At 32.0% G+C, this 18849-nt stretch overlaps 1 long non-coding RNA gene across 1 annotated transcript; it reads left to right on the forward strand.

Moving 5' to 3' along the window:
* The first annotated feature begins 17969 nt into the window (after positions 1-17969).
* LOC139905766 (uncharacterized) lies at positions 17970-18539 on the forward strand. Its single transcript, XR_011780807.1, has 2 exons — positions 17970-18355; positions 18428-18539. It is a non-coding gene; the product is annotated as an uncharacterized lncRNA (long non-coding RNA).
* Positions 18540-18849: the final 310 nt, after the last annotated feature.

Here is an 18849-nt window from a genome sequence, read left to right on the forward strand (position 1 = left end):
TAGTCCTAATTCCCTTTTTTAATTCGTATTTAATATACGTTCTCCCTTTTTCTGTATGTATAATAATTCGTTTTTTGATTTTTATGATACATTTTCGAACCGACAACTTATACTTTAAAAAAAACTTTGATCAACTTATTAGCGAAAAATAAAACTTGCACTTCAGAGCCCAAGAATCTGATCTGATCTGGATGAAACATAGCTGTACGTACGTAATTGAAAATTGTGAACAACTTCTAAAGCCTGCATTTGTCTCCGTTTTTGAAATAAATACGTTTTTATCATTGTTTTTCTAAGCAGGACGTACATCACACTCACATAAATTATTTTAATACTATATAGGTTATATATACAAATCTTATTTTAGAAGAGTAATGAACTAGACATTTAAAGGTGTTGAATATTTTTATAAAATCGAACTTGAAATTAAGAAAATTATACTATATAATATTTTTGATGAATAAATAACTAGACATTTCAAGGTGATGAATTGTATATAGTAAGGCAATTTAAATTATAATAAATTTTATACCCTTATTAATAAATTTAGTCCACTTTTAAGAAAAAAAAATCTGTAAGTAGTTAATTTATTATTTTGCAAAATTTTATTTCGTTTTCAAATATTTGATTATCTGTTATCTGGGATCATGCAATCCTAAGAAAATGCATTTTAAAGGTTAAAAAAACCATTATAGTTTAAGGATTGCAACCGAACATCAATTTAAAAAAAAATTATTTATATATCAGGGCGAAATATCCTTAAGGTTTTTAAAGAAATAAGTTCAAATGAAAAATGCTCTCAGAAAAAATTATCTAGCACGCTGTACTTCATTTTGTATAAATACTCTCAAACACAAATTAAAAAACTGTCTGTAATTTTACAAAATATTGATCCTCCCAAAAATTGTTTTTACATAATAAATGAATTTTGTGAACTATTTACAATTTTACTGAACTCTCATATTTTTTCATAAGAGGAAAGTTGATATTCAATCATTACAACCTCATAATAACAAGGGAATAACTTCGACAAGGATATATTGTTGCCTTTTGAAGACTTCGAGAGACGGATTTGCATGTAACGACTCCAGTACAGGGTATTTCTAAAAGTGATTATATCGTCATGGTTCAGGATGGATACAAGAAAGAGCTGTGGCACATTATATGATGAGAACAAGCCCTCAGTCCACAGATCTACGCTGAGTCCCCATCCACGATTCTAAATAAGAGACGAACCAGTTATGTTTGCACGATTTTTATAGTTTATTATTTTTTTCTTGTGAATTTCTTTACTAATTTTTGACTTGAATCTTCCAATTTTTTTTTTCAAGTGGTTATAACCCCTAGCTCCCTTGTCCATGAGAAACTGCAAATTCTGAACTTCTCCAGTCCATATAATGAGACCTCCAATTCACTTTCAAGATCCTCCTAAGTGCTTATTATCCGAATAACTCAAAATAATGGAGATCCTAAAAGCAGATTTTCTGATAAAAAAAAATATTGTGTAAAATTTATCTAAACAATCACAGGTCCATTCACAAGAACGTCTGACCACGATGACTTTATAAAATGAGGATTTAAAATTTGAAAGTCGCTAAAAGAAAAAATACCCGGGTGCTTCCATAATTATGTGGATGTTCTTTCTCAAAAATAGCAAATATTTTATGAAGACGTCCAATGTATTTTCAAAGATGAAACCCATCCCTGCTCTCCACTTAGATTATGTCCAAATATAATAATAACTGCAAAAAATATGCAGATTCTTCAATTGTTTAGCTAAAATAACATTACAATGGATAAATTATAAAAAAACAAAAACAAAAAAAAAAGGTATATGGAGAATAAAACATCGATTCACGATCATACTTTTTTCTATTCTTAGTTAAGTCAGATAAATAATATGAACACAAAAAATCAATCTTTGAAACTTCGATAATAATTTATTTCAGAATTTGTTAATAAGACAGAAACTAATGAAGTATATTATAAATCAAGAATTTACTAATTGTAGAAGGCGGCACTAAAATATGATACCCATAAGGCATTACAAGACTATTTCACGCTTTGGGATGAATACACAGAGTGTTAAAATAAGGATTTTTGGATTATTTAAAAATGGAAATACTTTAATCACCATAAAAATCAACATACGCTTTATGAAACACTAATTACATTTATCTTAAACATGATAATTTTGATAATTTTCCACACATTTTTCCACCATATGTTTGCTAATTTCGCATAATTTCAAATACAAAAAGAATTGAATTAAAACAATTACGTTCAAGGAGGTGAAATTAAAGTTTGCAAACAAAAATAAAAGTGAAAAACATATGTATTAAATAAATTCTTTATTTTTAGAAAAAGCAATTATGAAGGGGAAGTAGTCAAGTCTTTGTATAAATGAATGATCATCGTCAAAGAGAGCAAAACTAATGTACTCTAAAACATTTTAAATACACATCAGTAGTACATAATTAGTCTATGAATCCATGCAGGAAAAATCACAAAACCTCTGTTTTTTAATTACATAATTAGCATTTATTAACAGTTCACGTTTTGCTTCCAACCCCTGTATATATTTTTTTAACCCCTATTTCTTTATAAATATTTACTAGTCTAAAATAAAAATTCCTTCATTTGGGGTAGGGGTCAGCCCCTACAGTCCTGACTATAGTTTAGGATATGATAAGAACTTCTTATATGACTCCTCCAGGGATACGAAGACGGGTTCCTTACTTGATTTTCCCTTAAACTTTGATAGTCCATAACATAAAAAATGCTAGAAAGATTGAGGTGTAATTCTTGTTTTTATCATTGCTAGATACGGAGTAAGGTTTGTTTATTTCTTTCATCTAATAGCTGTTTTCAGCTAATTTAATGACACGTTATTACAGCTATGCTGTTTTTTTGTAATCATTCTCCAAATTGTTAGGTTGACGACGTTAATTTTATGGTTTTTTAAACATATCAATGGATAGTATTATTTTCATCTATGAAAATGACCTCATATCTTAGCCATTTCAAAAAATAATTAATTGATTTTATAGAAAATTTAACGACTAAACCATGATAATTTTAATGACATAAAATATGTATTATATATTATTAATTTATTATTATGTACAATATACGTAAACTATTACACAAGGTGTATCCAAGCCAATTTCTTCAAATATGTGAGAGCAAATCAATTTCCTGACAAAGTAACATAGTTTTAAAAATCGTCATACAGAAATAACAACCTACTCAGTACTTTTTTCAATCCAGTTGCATCAAAAATTAATAAATATGTAAGCTAAATGTTATGCTTCTGGTGCAAACAGCCAACTTAATGCAGATAAAAATGATAAATGTAAAAAAAAAAAATTGAAACTGGTCTTTTTCCCCGAAAGTTTGATCAAATTGTGAATTAACTCCATTTTATCTTCAGTTTTAAAGTGTACCGAGCCAACCGTTATTATTCACCCATTTTAACAAACAAATTATTAAAGTTCATCGAAGGATCCTGGTTGAATTAGGAAACTGGTTTATTAACTATTAATTGAAACGCTAATAACATGTTTTAGTCAATGTATCCGCCCTCAGAATTGATGGTGAGCTCCAGGAGGTGGTGGAGGGTACTGAATACTCTCTGAATCAGCGCTTATGGAGGTGGATTCCTTGTATATGGAGGGCTTTTGAGCACAGGTACTGCTGTGGCGTCTCCTGCATGTATGGACTCTGAAGCGGTCAGAAGTACTTTGACCAGAAGTGCATGTTGGCCTGGAGCCACTCTTTGGTTTTTGTTGTGGTGTGCGCAGGAGCTCCACCTTGTAAGAATACGCAGGAAGAATTGCCAATGATGGATTTGTCCCATGGAAGAACTTTTGTGTCCAGAATTATGACGTATTCATCTGCCTTCAGCCTGTATCCTAAAGAGAACCACACAGGATTCATACCCTTCCTGTTGTATGCAACCAGCCCTAAAATCATCACTGAAACAGAGTGTTTGGTGGTAGAGACATATCGGTGCGCCTCTGCTACATCCCAAATGTCTCTACAAGATCATTCTGCATCTGTAAGACAGGGTTAACAGTATAGGTCTTCTCATCAGAAAAGATCACATGATCCCTGTCTCCTCCTACCCTTTTGACCTCTGGACAACTCCGATGGGGACTTGTTCATCTTCATAGCCATGTCAGCAATGGAGGAATTTGGTTGTTTTTTTTGAAGACCGAGTTAAGGCGGTTAACGGACAAGGAGGCTTTCTCATCTCCTCCTGGATAATGTCTGAGGTCCTCACCGACCTTCAACCACATGGAGACATTGTAAATCGTCTTCCTTGTGGCCCCAATCTGCTCCCAGTTGGTCTTCTAAGACCATCCCGGCAAAAGTATCACTACGATCTCAATCCTTTTCACGTACTATGTGGTCATGGTGGCAACTAGGATAATAATCGGTAACTAATTAAGTTTTTTTACAATATTGCTCAGGGGAGCATTCTAAAAAATGACTCTAAACTTCTCAAAATATATATTGTACTTAATGTATGTATTTAATTATAAAAATTGAGTGAAATTCCAAATATGTCGCATATTTTCTATGTCATTGAAATTATATTTGTTTAATGGTTAACTTTCCTCTAAAACAGAAATTCAATTATTTTTTGAAATAGATAAGATATGAGCTGTTAAAGTTTATATTTACTTAGTTAACTTTCATGTGATATGTAATAAGATTTTTTTATACAGCCTGGAGTCACGTTATAAATGCTCTGCATGATTCACAGATTGATTTCTCAGGAAGATATGCCCATTCCCGGAGAATGCTTGCATTGAGAGACTCAATATTTTTATAACAAATTTTACTACCTTAGGCTCCAGATATTCCTAAACAAATTTATCGAGGGGATTCAAATCTATCTCGAAGAAGACCAAAAGATTTTTGGCAAAATCCATATTTGATTTTGAGTCTTTTTCAAGTATGACAAGGAGTTCCATTTTGTTGAAATACAATTTTTCGGTTTCTAACTTTGTTTTTCCGGTAGCAAGGAGGACCATAATTTCTAAAATCTCGGAGATATGGCTATCCTGATTCAAGTTGAGTTTCTTTTCGAGGAAAATTAGTGGAAGTTAGTAGATCATCATTAAACCCAGTATCCTGAATCTCGGAATGGCTTTATAGATGAAGTCTAGGGAAACAGCTGATCAAAAGGATTTACAAGAATCTTTGATTTAATGTCTTTATAATGAAGATTTACGACCTTCTCTCTTTGTTCCTTCATTTTGACTGTACTTATTCATATATACCTAAGCAATCATTTATTTAAAGGGCTTAGTTCTTTCCTTTTAAAGGATGAATTGTAAGAACATCTTATTTTAAGATCCTTATGGATTATTGACTTCGAGAATAAATTATTTTACGGATATAATGGTAAATGACAAACTTTTATATACAAAATTAAACAAATTATGAATCGCAAATTTAAATACAAATATATAATTTACATACTTTATTACTTCATTCAGAAATCTAGAATTAAACAACATATTAATGACAAAATATACAAATCATATGTTAGATACACATACAAAATTAATCATCAGCCTTCAAAAACAATATTCCAATTTAATGTACGGAAATAAAATCCGTTCCTCCTCTTATTTCTATCGATTTATAGACATCTACTTTTTCATTGCTAAGTCCAAGATGAGATATTTAATCAATGTACTCAAATTTATAACCAAGAATACTTAATTATAATATATTTTATTATGTTAATCAAATTGAACTTTACTAATAAATACTTTACCAATAAATTGATATTTCCATTTAATAAATCGAACACTTTTTACTGAGATCTTGTTTTAGTATGAATTGTTTTTTTTTTTTTTTTTTTTAATCCTGTAGAGTCTTTCAGGGTCAAAATTTACAATTCAAGTATTCCTTTAATAGTTTCTTCAACACATTATCACCATTCAATTTCTGTCAATAGCTGCTCTACAATAGTCAAACTTGGCAATATTTCTTGTAATGCTTTGATGGCCTCAGAAATTGGTAGGAAATTATTATGCATTTAGGTTAGTTCTTCATAAATAAATTCATCGGTAATAAACTCAATTTTGTATAATGCGTTGTAACTAGTGGTGAGGAAATACGTCAGAATTTAACTGTTCTCTTCTATGACGCACCTATTAGCTTCTGGGAATCTCAAATAAGTGTAAGTGGATTATGAGCTATGACTATCCTATCTGTGGCTGGTTTTGCTTTCAAAACAATGAAATCCCTCAGAGCGAGTAGAAACCCCTAGAGATTTAGTAATTGTTATGAACAAAAAATATATCAAAAATAGACCAAACAATAGTAGGCATGAAGACTGATTTGTGATCAGCCAACAGTACTAAGCTTGACAAGTATCGTTGGACAGAGGTATTGGAAGCAATCAAACTAAAAAACTCCCTTGTCAATGCTGAACTTGATGATGTTGGGGGAATAGTCATGAAAAGAAAAAGAATATTGTACTAAATAAGTCAATAGAAGTAATTAAAAAAATTATGACTAACAAAGCAGGATATCGATATAATGGTTGTTAGCCTTACCCGATTAAAAAAAAAAGTATCCCTATTTTCCCGTACAATTTTTGCATCCTCACAAAAAAAAATCTGGTTAAAAGCAAAATTTCCTTAATTTGGTGGGGGTCCCTCGAGCCCACCCCCTTCATACGCCCCTTAAAGTAATTTGAGACAAGAAAGGGCTATGATTGTACAGAAAGTCTAGAAATCAAAGATTTGATAATTCACTGGGATATTTATTAATTATTATTAGCATTATCCATTCTATGTAACTTCATTTTAGTAAAAAAAAAAATGACTAATTTTATTACTGATTTGTTAATCTTATGAACTAAAATGTAGGTATGTAAAAAAATGCTGATTTATGGTGTGAATTTTTTTGCAGAAGTCTGGAAGTTTTTTTGGTTGTTCCTATATAAATGCTCTATCTTCATTTCTCAAATGGGATAAATTAATTTGACGCCACTTATATTTCATATTGATAAATTCTTAATCTTTCACCCAATATAAAAAAAAATCATTACGTTGCTTCGTTTAATCGCACCATTATGCTGAAAAATAATTCACTTGAAGATAGTCTTCAAAATCACAAATGAGGTGTAATCGATAAAAGTAATAATGAACATTAACACATTTGTTTATTCAGTGTTTTGGGAAGGTTATAGTTAATCTGTTGATGCGAAATGCATAAATTTCAACCCGATATTATCAGTTGCAATCTTTATTACTGAGCAATACGAAAGTACTTAGTCTTTATTCGATTTTTTTTTTAATCGTAGGTATTTAAAAGTATCATCTTTTACATAGTACTGTACTTTATCATGCCTAAAAATTTCATTCAATTCTCTGGATGTTTGTTCCAACATGATATTTCAATAAAAAAACAAAATTTTATTAAAAATCCAGAGAACTGAATGAAATTTGTAGGCATTATATCAAATATTTGAAAAATTGCTTTATGCTTAGCGAAATTAGTATTTTGACATGGTCACATGTTGAATTTTCAAGAAAAAGGGCAGGTTTGATCATATTTACATCAAATGGACAGAAGCAACAAAAAATGTCGTATACAAGGAGGTTTTACAATAGAAATTTACCTATTATACAATTATAGTTTATAGTAAATCGTTTTAGTATAAAATTATAACATAAATAAGCTATTTTTCATTTGGCTATCTTTAAGAGATCGTGTTCGTTCTTGTATGAATATATTAATATTAAATTATTATGAATAATACTTTAGCATTAAGTAGGAAGCGTGCTATTTTAACTTAAACACAATGTTTGGATTGTTTTAGTATAGAATCATGTGCAATATATGCATTGCACCAGGTTACCGTAGTAACCACAGAGCAATTAAGTCCGAAAGTATCAAAACTGATCCCGAAAACATAATAGACATTCATACTGTCCGATGGCATAAATGACTCACAAGTAGTAAGGAACTCGAGAGTAAGTCTTGAAGAGTCTAGGATGTATAGTAATTAATTGTCCGTACGTACTGTACAGCACGAATTCATTATTATAAAATGAATTGCAATCAGATAAGTGTGCAAGAGGTGATAAATATGTTGGTCAAGGACACTAAAGAACTCGAATCAATAAAATATTCCTTATACAATGAATGAACCTTCCATAATTGGAGGTGAGATCCACTGAGTAAGGCATGTGATCCTCTTCATAAAAGAACGATATCCCTGAATCTCAAGTTCAAGGCTAGAGGTGTGTGGCTAGGATATAGAAATGAATATACATGCATTCAAAGGAACAATGGGTGGATGCGGGTCCATATACCAGGAGTTTCATCTAATTAATCAATAAATTAGAGGGCCAACTCCCAAAGATATTAATTTACAGTTCACACACTGACCCGGGAGTACTTTAGTACTAGAGTTTACATTATATTTTACACGCCCTAATATCCAAGAAGTTGTGTTACAATCTTTTAGTATGTGTATTGACTATTTTATTTGAGTGGGAATAATTCTTAATTTATCTGATAAATTATTTATTTTCTAGCAGAATGATTTTGGCTGTTCATTTTACAAACAAATTGGCCATATCATTTTAAGATCTACTTGAAATGAAAAATTATACTTGAATATTAATAATGAGGACATAGATTTATGAGCTCCTCAAAGTTTCGTAGTAAACAATCAACTGAAAATTATGTTTAATCCACAAAACAAAGCACAATGAAATATGTTACGGGCTCTTTTTTGTTCCGGATGGGAGTGGCAAAGAAGTTTTTCATAAGGTAAATAGTTTAAATTCAAACTTAAACGCCTCATATCGTACCCATTTTTACTTAAAAATGAGTATGATATGATGCGTTTAAGTTTGAATAAGAATAAATTAACACTAAACAATTATCATTTCAACAACATAAAATATGTTTGATATTTAACCCAATCATTACTTTTATGGATAATATGACATACAGAGCTTATACAAATTTGCATGTTGGTACACAAAATTTACTTAAAAGTAACAATTTAGAAATAACCACATTTTTAGTGCCCTTCATTAGTTGTATCATGAGTCATTCAGAAATGCCGTAACGGTAGGTGTTGGGTTGAGCAGTTTACTTTTAGACTATATTGTAACATTTTCAATAAATATTTTCGTTTTGTATGTTTCTTGAAAAATATTGTTTATAACAGAAATGAAGTCGAGTACTGTCTATATTTTCTGAGTAAAGTTTGAGTCATCAGTATCTGTCCCTGGTCCATTAAAAAAGATATGAGTCTGTATTTGAGAACTGGGTTAGACATATAAAACTTGTAAGAAACTGAACACTGTTCAAGACCATTCGATCTCATGTGGGCCAAACCAGTAAAATAATAGAAAATAACCTTTTGTTAGTGTCGCAAGTATATTTTTTTTTACCAAAGAAGCAGTTGAAATTAGATTAGAGACGGAGGGGCAAGGAGACTGACTTTGAATATTTAACAAAGGATACATAATAAGAGCCAAACAGAAATTAATTGACTCATGAGCACAGAGACTAATTAACTGTTTAAAATTTAAATTTTGTAACAACTAATTATGATTGATAAATAGAGGTATTTCCCCCCCCCCTCTGTAATTAATAAAATGTTTTCACCAAATTAGTAGATATTGATGATGAAGCACATACTTCAGTCGATGATGATGATGAAGAAGATACAGATGCAAATTCACACCATTGGGGTCATTGTTTGGTCAACCTTTTCTGTATAGTCAACCTGAATTGAATGACCTGATTCGAGATTTGAATTTACCTAAGCAATCTGCTGAGTTGTTGGCTTCCAGACTGCAAGAGCGAAACATGCCTGCTCAGGGCACCAGTGTCACATTTTATTGTAACAGAGATGCAGAACTAAGGAAGTTCTTTGATTCCGACAATCACTTTGTATACTGCAGTGACATTGAAGGGGTTTTTGTGGCTATGGGATTATCTGCGTATCATTCAAGGGAGTAGAGACTCTTTATTGATAGCTCAAAAAGAAGTTTAAAGTGTGTTTTACTTCACAATGGTAACATATATGGATGAACCCCTTATTGGACACTCAGTCTCCATGAAGGAGGAGTGTGGAAATACCAAAATAATACTTGAACGATTGAAATACCTCGATCACCAGCGGTCAATCTATGTGGATTTAAAATTGGTGAACTTCCTTTTGGTTCAACAAGGAGGTTACACAAAATACCCTTGTTTCCTGTGGTCTTTAATGGCTTATTCAATGAGGTTTTCGAGCTCAGGAAACCAGAAGCGGTTGTATTTTAACTTTTATGAAGCCCAGCAGTTTACTTGCATAACCCGTGGTGAGGATGTATTATATGCATTCGATGAGGACTTCCTCTGGGAAGCAGCAGCAGTTGAATTTCAATTGCTTGGAAGTCCAGCAGTGTACATTCTTTATCCTAGTGTTTACTTGTCCGAGTATAATAAAATAGCAATCAAATTGCATTCGATAATAAGGTCTTACAATAAGGTTACTCACAATGATCTTTGTCACAATAATTTGGCTTCTTGTCTCATAATCATGTTACCCATAATTTTTTTGTCTCATAATCAAAAGATGAACGATGGTATTACCATGCATTCATATAACCATAATCATTTTGTCTCCATCCTTTTTACTGCAATCATTTTACAGTTAAACACAAATTTGTATATAAATATATAATTTTGTATATGTGTATGTAAAGTACCTCTCAGACATCTTCTTGTTTGTACACTGCTAATATGTCTTATAGAACTACTCTAATAAAGATTAGTTGAAATAAGATTACCCAACTTGTGTAGATTTTTCAGTCGTGATCCCAAAATTTGAACACAATGCCAATTTCTAGGTAAAAGGAATTTCCTTCAGAGCTCTCTACTGCAGACGATCCAAAAGTTCCAAATCCTCCAACGTGGCTGTCCCAGATGTACCAGCGTCAGTACAATCTGGATTCACCGAGGTACGTCGTCCTCAGTTCGGTGAAGTTAACGTGGAAATCGGGTTCGCTAGAGTGGATTCAATCTTCAGGCCATACAGGATTGTAAAGGACAAAGAGAAGGCAAATATAATGATAGCGACGCTACAATGCCACATCCTCTGAAACTTTCATCCAAAAGATTTTTGGGGCTCTTACAAATAATCTAATACTACTTCATTAAGAAGTACGACACTTGTCCGAAAAACCGGATTCGGAGTTTCATTGTAATCTCTTTCCAAAAGTAGGGTAATGGTGAAGGTTTTGCCAATTCGTTGACCCAGTATTCATACAAGACTTAATGGATTCTTTATGCAGGGAGATGGTGATACGATCGATTCAAGAGCTCCAGTCTCTGTTTTACCACAAAACAGCACACTTCAGGGTTTTAAAATGCTACCGTCTTTCGCTGCCTTCGGAAAACAAAAGTTATTCCTTTGTAGCTTTCGTAGCTGGATGTCGTGCTTGATGGGAAGAACTACTCCTTGATTCTAAATATTGTAGACAAGATTCCTCCAATTTTGAGAATTGATTTTTTTACGACGTCATGAGTGGATCCCTCATCAAAAGACCGCCGTGCCTTCAACTGAACATTTTCACCCTTGAGCAAGAGTCCACGGGGCAGTTCTCTTTCCTTTTCTCTTTCTGGGATTCTCATATACCTGTTTGGCACTGAATGAAACATCCGATAATTAATTCAGGGCCACTCTGTATTGCTGGGGCTTTGAGACTCAGTCACCCAAAATGATTTTTGATATGGAATAAGTGGGCGAGATCCTAGAGCTTGGAGTTCTCCGAGTGCCTTGATCCTCCTTTTCACCGGCCGCTCACATCGTACTGAAGCCTAGTGGAGGATCCCGCCTCTGTGGGAACTATAGTCGCCTTAATTGCATGTTTGAGCTGGATCACTATCCCATTCCCTAAATGAGATACTTTTCTCAAAGTCTGGGAGGATCCAAAGTGTTCAGTAAGTAGGATTTATGCAAAGCATACCATCAGATCCGTGTAGAGGATCAAGAAGATCACAAGTCGGTAATTATTACTCCAGTTTTTTTCTTCAAATATACTTGCCAGCCTTTTAGGAAGTGAAGCAGAAGGAACCCTTTAAAAAAAATTATAAATACTCTTTCTAAACGGACTTTCTTGGCCTTTTGAGAGGAAAGAAGCCCCTTTGGGACTGAAAAAGGATGCATCGTTGATTATGGTGGGAGCTCATTTACAGCAATGGATAGGAACTACTTTGGCACCATTGGCTATTTGGTGACTTCCAGCACAACAAAAGTTTTTGACATTTGATAGGTGATCTATCCCCATTTGATGAAGTCCTGGTACCTTTTTGCTGGTCATTGGAAGGGGTTGACTTGACAATTAACCACAAGCCCTTGAGTTCGGCATTGGATTTGAGGAACCCCTTATGGATTATTGAGCAATCTAAACAAAAGTCGGAAAAGGGAACGATTTTGGTGACATAACAGTATTTCAGAGCTATATATGTTTTCAAACAAGTTGTTTATTTTTATTTAACTCACGGTCATTTCTACACACAGGGTTTAAATTCAATTTAAATGATAGACGGAAGTTATTCATATTCTAAAAATGCAACCAGAATAGGTGATCTATCCCCCATTTGATGAAGAGCTACCTTATCACCATCCTGCAAAGCGTATGCAATTAAATGAAAAATTTGGATGATGGATTTAAGAATAAAAGTCCTGATTATTTTTTAAAGGTTAGTTTGATTGTATTAAAGGAGTTTTTTTGCACTTTGTAACCAACCATTCCAGAAACCTACGAAGAGCTTTGGGGTCCTCTGTTGTACGAAAATTTCCAATGTAGATATTTTTGAATGATGAGGTTTGATTCTTTCATTCAAATTTTTAGCCTAAAGAATTCCATTTCTACCGAATAAAATTCAATTTTATGTTATGTAGCTTGTACATGAGTTCTTGCATGAATTCAAGTGGATATTTATCGAGGACAGTTTTAGAATTAAGTGCCCAAATTTACCTACCATTCTCTACTCCCCAGGCTTCTATTTTTTAACAAAATGAATAGCTATTAGTAATGGAAGTACTGTTTTCTTACAGATATCGAGCTTCTCTATAGGCCCATGTCTAACTTTAGAAGACACAAAAGGAGCTTCTCCTGTAAGAATTGAGTGGTGGACATCCTCAGGTATATTGATTGAATTATGGACTTGTTTTGCAGAGATCAAATACGGTAATTATTCTAAAACGTTCTTGGCAACAGGAGGCACTGCATCAATTATGCATTTAACAGAATACATTCCCTACGTTTAGTGAGTTCCCCTTAGATTTTATATTGGTTTGGGGATAGAAAATCTCTCCAGACGGGTAATCTGTAACAAAACCATATAAATTCAGAAAATCTATCCTAGTATAGGTAAAGATACTGAAGCCTTTTTGATAAATGAGGGTTATAGGTTGTAATTGTTTATTTTAGTTTAAATTGATGTCTTTTGTACTTTTTAATCAAAATATCTAATGTTTATTTCTATAAAAACATTTGTTTCTGTTTGAACAATTATGGGATTCTGCCCCAAAATTACAATACACAGTAGTGGGGAGAGGGTGCAAAAAACTCACTATTTAATAACTTGAAATAGAAACAAAACATGTAATAACCTTTAAATAATAAAAAAAATAATGAAGATGTCGTTGGATATTCATTTATAATATATTGAGTATTATTGTACCTCCCAATAATATATAATGATTTTTTGATAGTGAGTAGTTGATATAGAGGGATAGCTACTAAAGTATTTTTAAAGACAAAGTACTAACTTAAAATACTTCTCTTATTGTAAGTGGTGCATATTTTATTATGATTTAAAAATAAATTTACAGCTTTATCCTCAAAACAGTAAATATGTAAATATTTATTGATCATACTAAAATTTAACAGATTTTCAATATTTTACATGATAACTTAAACAATTTCTATTTAGCCTTTTAATGTTTTCTAAAAATTTCAATATCTATGGCTACACATCGATAATTAATTTTTTGGAAAAAAATTATAAATAATAAATTTTTTGCCTTGCTACATAATTTGACAAAATAACGAAAACATATTTCTAATATCTTATCCTTAAACTCCTTAATTTGGGTAAGGCTACAGATCCTCCAGCCCACACCTTTGGGATGCACCTGTGACCTCATTTGCAAACCCAGTAGGAATTAAAATGGATCATAATTTTAAAAAAATGATTATACTCCAGAAGTCAAATAAAAAAAAGTGAATTGGCGTTGGGTTATGCGCCCACTAAGTGCCCCGGTGGTATTTTGCAGAACTTGTGGGTAGAAAAGATAAAATAGTCTCGAATAAGGGTTATGAGTCTACTTTGGGCTATATTTTTTTGTACTTTAAAACCCTATTTTTCAAACCTTATTTATTACTAAGAAAATACAAATCAAACAAGAAATGTTTTCCAATTCAGTGGAAACTCTTACGAAGACGAAAGCTGACGAAATGATGACGAAGAATAAAGATTGATGAAGACTAACATCAATAATTGAAGAGGAATTTATATTTTTTTATGTCATTAAAGTATTGGGTATAATCTTCTGTTTCAATATCAGCTCCTCAAAAAATATAAGAGGATGGAAAAATTTATACTTACACTCAAAAGTAAAAAAAAAAAAAAAGAAAAGGGGACCCTTCAGTGGGGTCAACAAATAGAGAGGATGAAGTTCGTCCATGCCCCCAATTGATCGAAAAACATATGTATTTAAATGCGGAATTTTTTTAGAAAATCCTTTCAAGAACAGACGTTCAGGAGTTTTTCTTTCTTATGTAGACAGCCTCATGGATTTTTCAATTTAAAAAGAAGTCAAAGGGGTTTATATTTCTCAATGCAAGACGAAGTACAAAAAATGTTGTTGAAAAAGAAGTATATATTTGTTCGCAATTTTTAATATTTTCTTAGAATTTTAATAAATTATATTTTTATTCCTAGTAAAATAATTTTAATTTTTAAATAACCATAAGTTAAAGTAAAAGTAAAATATTTTCATTTTACCAAACTAAGAATGGATTTGAAAAACATTGTGATATATTTGAAGAAATAAGTCCAAGTAATGCCTTCATTCTGGTTGTCAACTATAAATTTTATTCATACAATGTCTCGTATTTACTTATGGCATTTGATTTTAAAACGTCAGTCATACTGATTACTATATTGTACAAATTATACTTATTTATATCAAAGATGAACACAAGCAAAGAGGAAATCAGCTAAATTTTTATTGTTTTCCTTTAATAAAGGTGCAAAAACAAGTCAGGCGGTTAAAATATAAATTATGTTAATGTTTCGTCAATTGTGGTCCAGTAGTTTGATGTCAAACCTCGCTCTGGAAGACCAATTATCGAAAATATAGATAACGTTATAGAAATAGTCGAAGCATGTCGTCATGAAAACACTGTTTCAATTGCTTCAAGAGCTAAACTTTTCAAAAAATAGTTTGGAACCCCTTAAATAAGGCTGGATTAAAAAAGAAGCTCAATATATAGGTGCCAAACGAATTAACTAAAACAAGCAACTCATGGAACCGAATTTCCAACTTCAAATCCATTCTTAATAGCTAAAAAATCGATTGTTTGGGAATCATCTACAATAAGCTGCTTTTCCATAGACCAAACTCTTAATTCAGATATGTATTGTCAACGATTAGACTGTCTGAAGGAAGCCATAGTCCAAAAGCAATATGAATATAATATGACAATTGGGATTTTTCTTATCTTTAGAACTTAAACAGAAATATGAAATATGTCTTTGAATACTCATGAATTTATAAGTAGTTTAGTTTTTCAATGGTTTTCTTTTGACTAGTAGATATGTGCTCGGTCATACTAGAAGTTCCATTATAGTATAGAAGACTGTGATTAGACTACAAAACCAGTAACGCCGAATATGAAGAATGTCTCACTGGAATGACAAATACAATTTTTCTAGAAGTGACAGTCTCTTCTGGATGAACTTTAAGTTGAGAGAAAAAGTCAAAACAACATTTAATTAGCACGGATAGTCAAAAGATAATACAAATACTCTGTAGTAGTTTATCACATTTCATAAAAATCTTCAATAAAATATTGATATCTTACCTATTACTTACATATGTATATACAAAAATAGTTCATTGGAACTGTTATATGATAAATATGCTAATAAATTATCGATGAATAATTCTAGACGTAGAATGTGATGAAGAGCATCATTTTTATCGTTTTATATTTTGATCAAATTTTCAAGGGCATGACAAAACAGCTAGTTTCTGAAGTAAATGAAAATTTTGAAAAATATATAAAAATAACTTTAATTAAAAAAATTAAGTGTAAAAAAGGATTCAAAAATTGAATACTGATTTATTCTATTAGAAATATTGATAATGTTCTTCAATTTTCATAAACTTTTGCTTGTCTATTTGAATTGTACAATATTATTTTAAGATTGAATAAACTCATAATATCTACTCTTATTTACAATAATATACCTCTCAATGAAGTAAAAACATAAGAATACATCACACCGTATCTTATCTCTCACGCTTTCTCTTCCTTTAGGGTAAGTATTCATTGGAATAGTCTATTTATTGGTTCACTATCAAATGATTGTGGTGAAAAAGTTGTGGACAAAAACGTTGAGGTAATATCGTTGCGTGGTTATATCACTGAGTGCATTATCATGGTGAGACAATAACGTTATGAGTATCATAATATCATAGCGAAGCAATATTATTGTGAGCAATATCATTGTGAGTAATTTCATTGCAAGACAATATTATCATTTGCAATTTCGTTACAATTTATATTATATTTGGACAATAAAACTATTGAATGATGAAGAAAGATGCCATGATCGAGCCCTTCTAATCTATAACACAGCCTGACCCACAGGTTGTCTATGTGAACAACTAGGCCCCATTTTGAAAGTTCAGAATTTATCCACCGCTGCTTCCCAATTATCAAGGTATTTTAAAATATCCACAAAATACTTTACAGCCCACAGGTTTTATTCAAAAGTGCTGGGCCTCGAGGCAGTTTAAACTTTTTTGCCCTTCGTTTCTAAGCACCAATAAACCAGGCCAATATTCTATAATATGGCCTAAACCACAAGTTGTCTTAGGTTGAAAACTGTTGGACCCCAAGCAAGTTGAATTTATCCTTCACCGGTTCATTGGACATCAAGGCACCATTCTAATATCCCAAAATAAACCTCGGCCCACAGGTTGCAGAGGTGAAGTCTGGCCTCCGAGGCAGTTTAAACTTCACCGCCGGCGAAATTTGAAGCACCAGGGAACCCTTCTAACATGCTATAATACACCCTGGTCCATCGGTTGTGTAGTTGAATTGTTGGGCTCCGAAGCATTGTTGGGCTTAGGAAGGTTGAATTTATCCGCCGCCTCTTCCCTGAGCATCAAGGTACCATTCTAGTATCTCAAAATAATCCTCGGCCCACAGGTTGCACAGGTGAAGTGATTGGCCTCAAGGCAGTTTAAACTCCACTGTCACCGCGTTTTACACCAAAGGACCCTTCTAACATCTATAATACACTCTGGTCTAAGGGTTGTACATGCCAAATCAATTTGATATGTTCATGTTTAACGTTATAATAAAAACAATGGAAAACTATGTAAACTCTTTGGTAGTCCTACATAAAAACATTTTATCAATTTTTAAACACTGTAGTGAGCTCAGAGTCTTACATTGAAATGCATTGGATTTAAAAAATTATTTTAGATATTATTACATTAATATAAATATAGACTGGCCGTGACCATAATGATTAGAGACACATATACTCAGCATTTGAGCAACATTTACTTTAGCAAAGGTCATTTTAGCAACATTCATTTGAGCAAGTATTCATTTCGGCAAGGTTCACGACATTATCATATGGTGAATATTATTAAATAAATTACGTCATTATTTGACGTCATCACTCATTGCCCACCAGAGCGGTGTTCAAATTCAAATTGGAGAAGTCTGGAAGGAGCAACTGAGGTTCTTATTGGATTTCGTCTCAACTCTGTAAGCTTATTTGGAGGGATGAGTTTAAAAAATCCATTGAGTGGGAGTGCGTTTAAACACTTCGATCTATGGGTCCTCTTGGAGTAGGATGTGTATTGTCTGATCATTTTTGTTGTCTAATGTTCTGACAGTAAACCTTTAATTCATGAGCCATTTTTGACTTGATTCCAAACTATATTACTTGTATTTTGTTCTTTTTAGGAGAAGGCTTCACGGGAGTTGGGACGAATCTTTTTGGGAGCTCTTTCAACACTCGGCTAGCTTCATTGAATATAGAAATTCTTAAAGTACAAAATAAACTATAGAGTCTCCATATGATTAATGTTAAATATATAAACTTAAGGATTATTCTCATTTAGAATATGGATCGGAAACCTGTGATAGACCTTGATGGAATTATCTTTGTAGAATTGTTTTAATAATTTATTTAGTTTTTGGAAAAATCTCGATTAATCGTGAATGATAGTTAAATTACTGTGCCACATGCTGATCTTCTTTATTTGACTATTATCATATTAGTAATAATTATTAAATTCACAAATCAATAAGGGTGATTTGACTCATCATTCATTGAATTTTTAGTTGAATAATTCAAATTATTAGTAAAGAAATGTGTTCTTTATTTATAAAACGTAAGTTAATTGGAGGGATGAGTTTTAAAAAACCATTAAGATAGATGCTACCTTAAAGACATATCTTTTTTAATGTGCTATTAATATAATTTTTTTTTTTAAAATTTCATCAAAAACTCAAATCAATTATATTTCATTTCATAGCTATT

Source organism: Lepeophtheirus salmonis, chromosome 6 (genome assembly GCF_016086655.4).
Source record: "Lepeophtheirus salmonis chromosome 6, UVic_Lsal_1.4, whole genome shotgun sequence".
In the NCBI taxonomy this organism is placed as follows: Eukaryota; Metazoa; Arthropoda; class Copepoda; order Siphonostomatoida; family Caligidae; genus Lepeophtheirus; species Lepeophtheirus salmonis.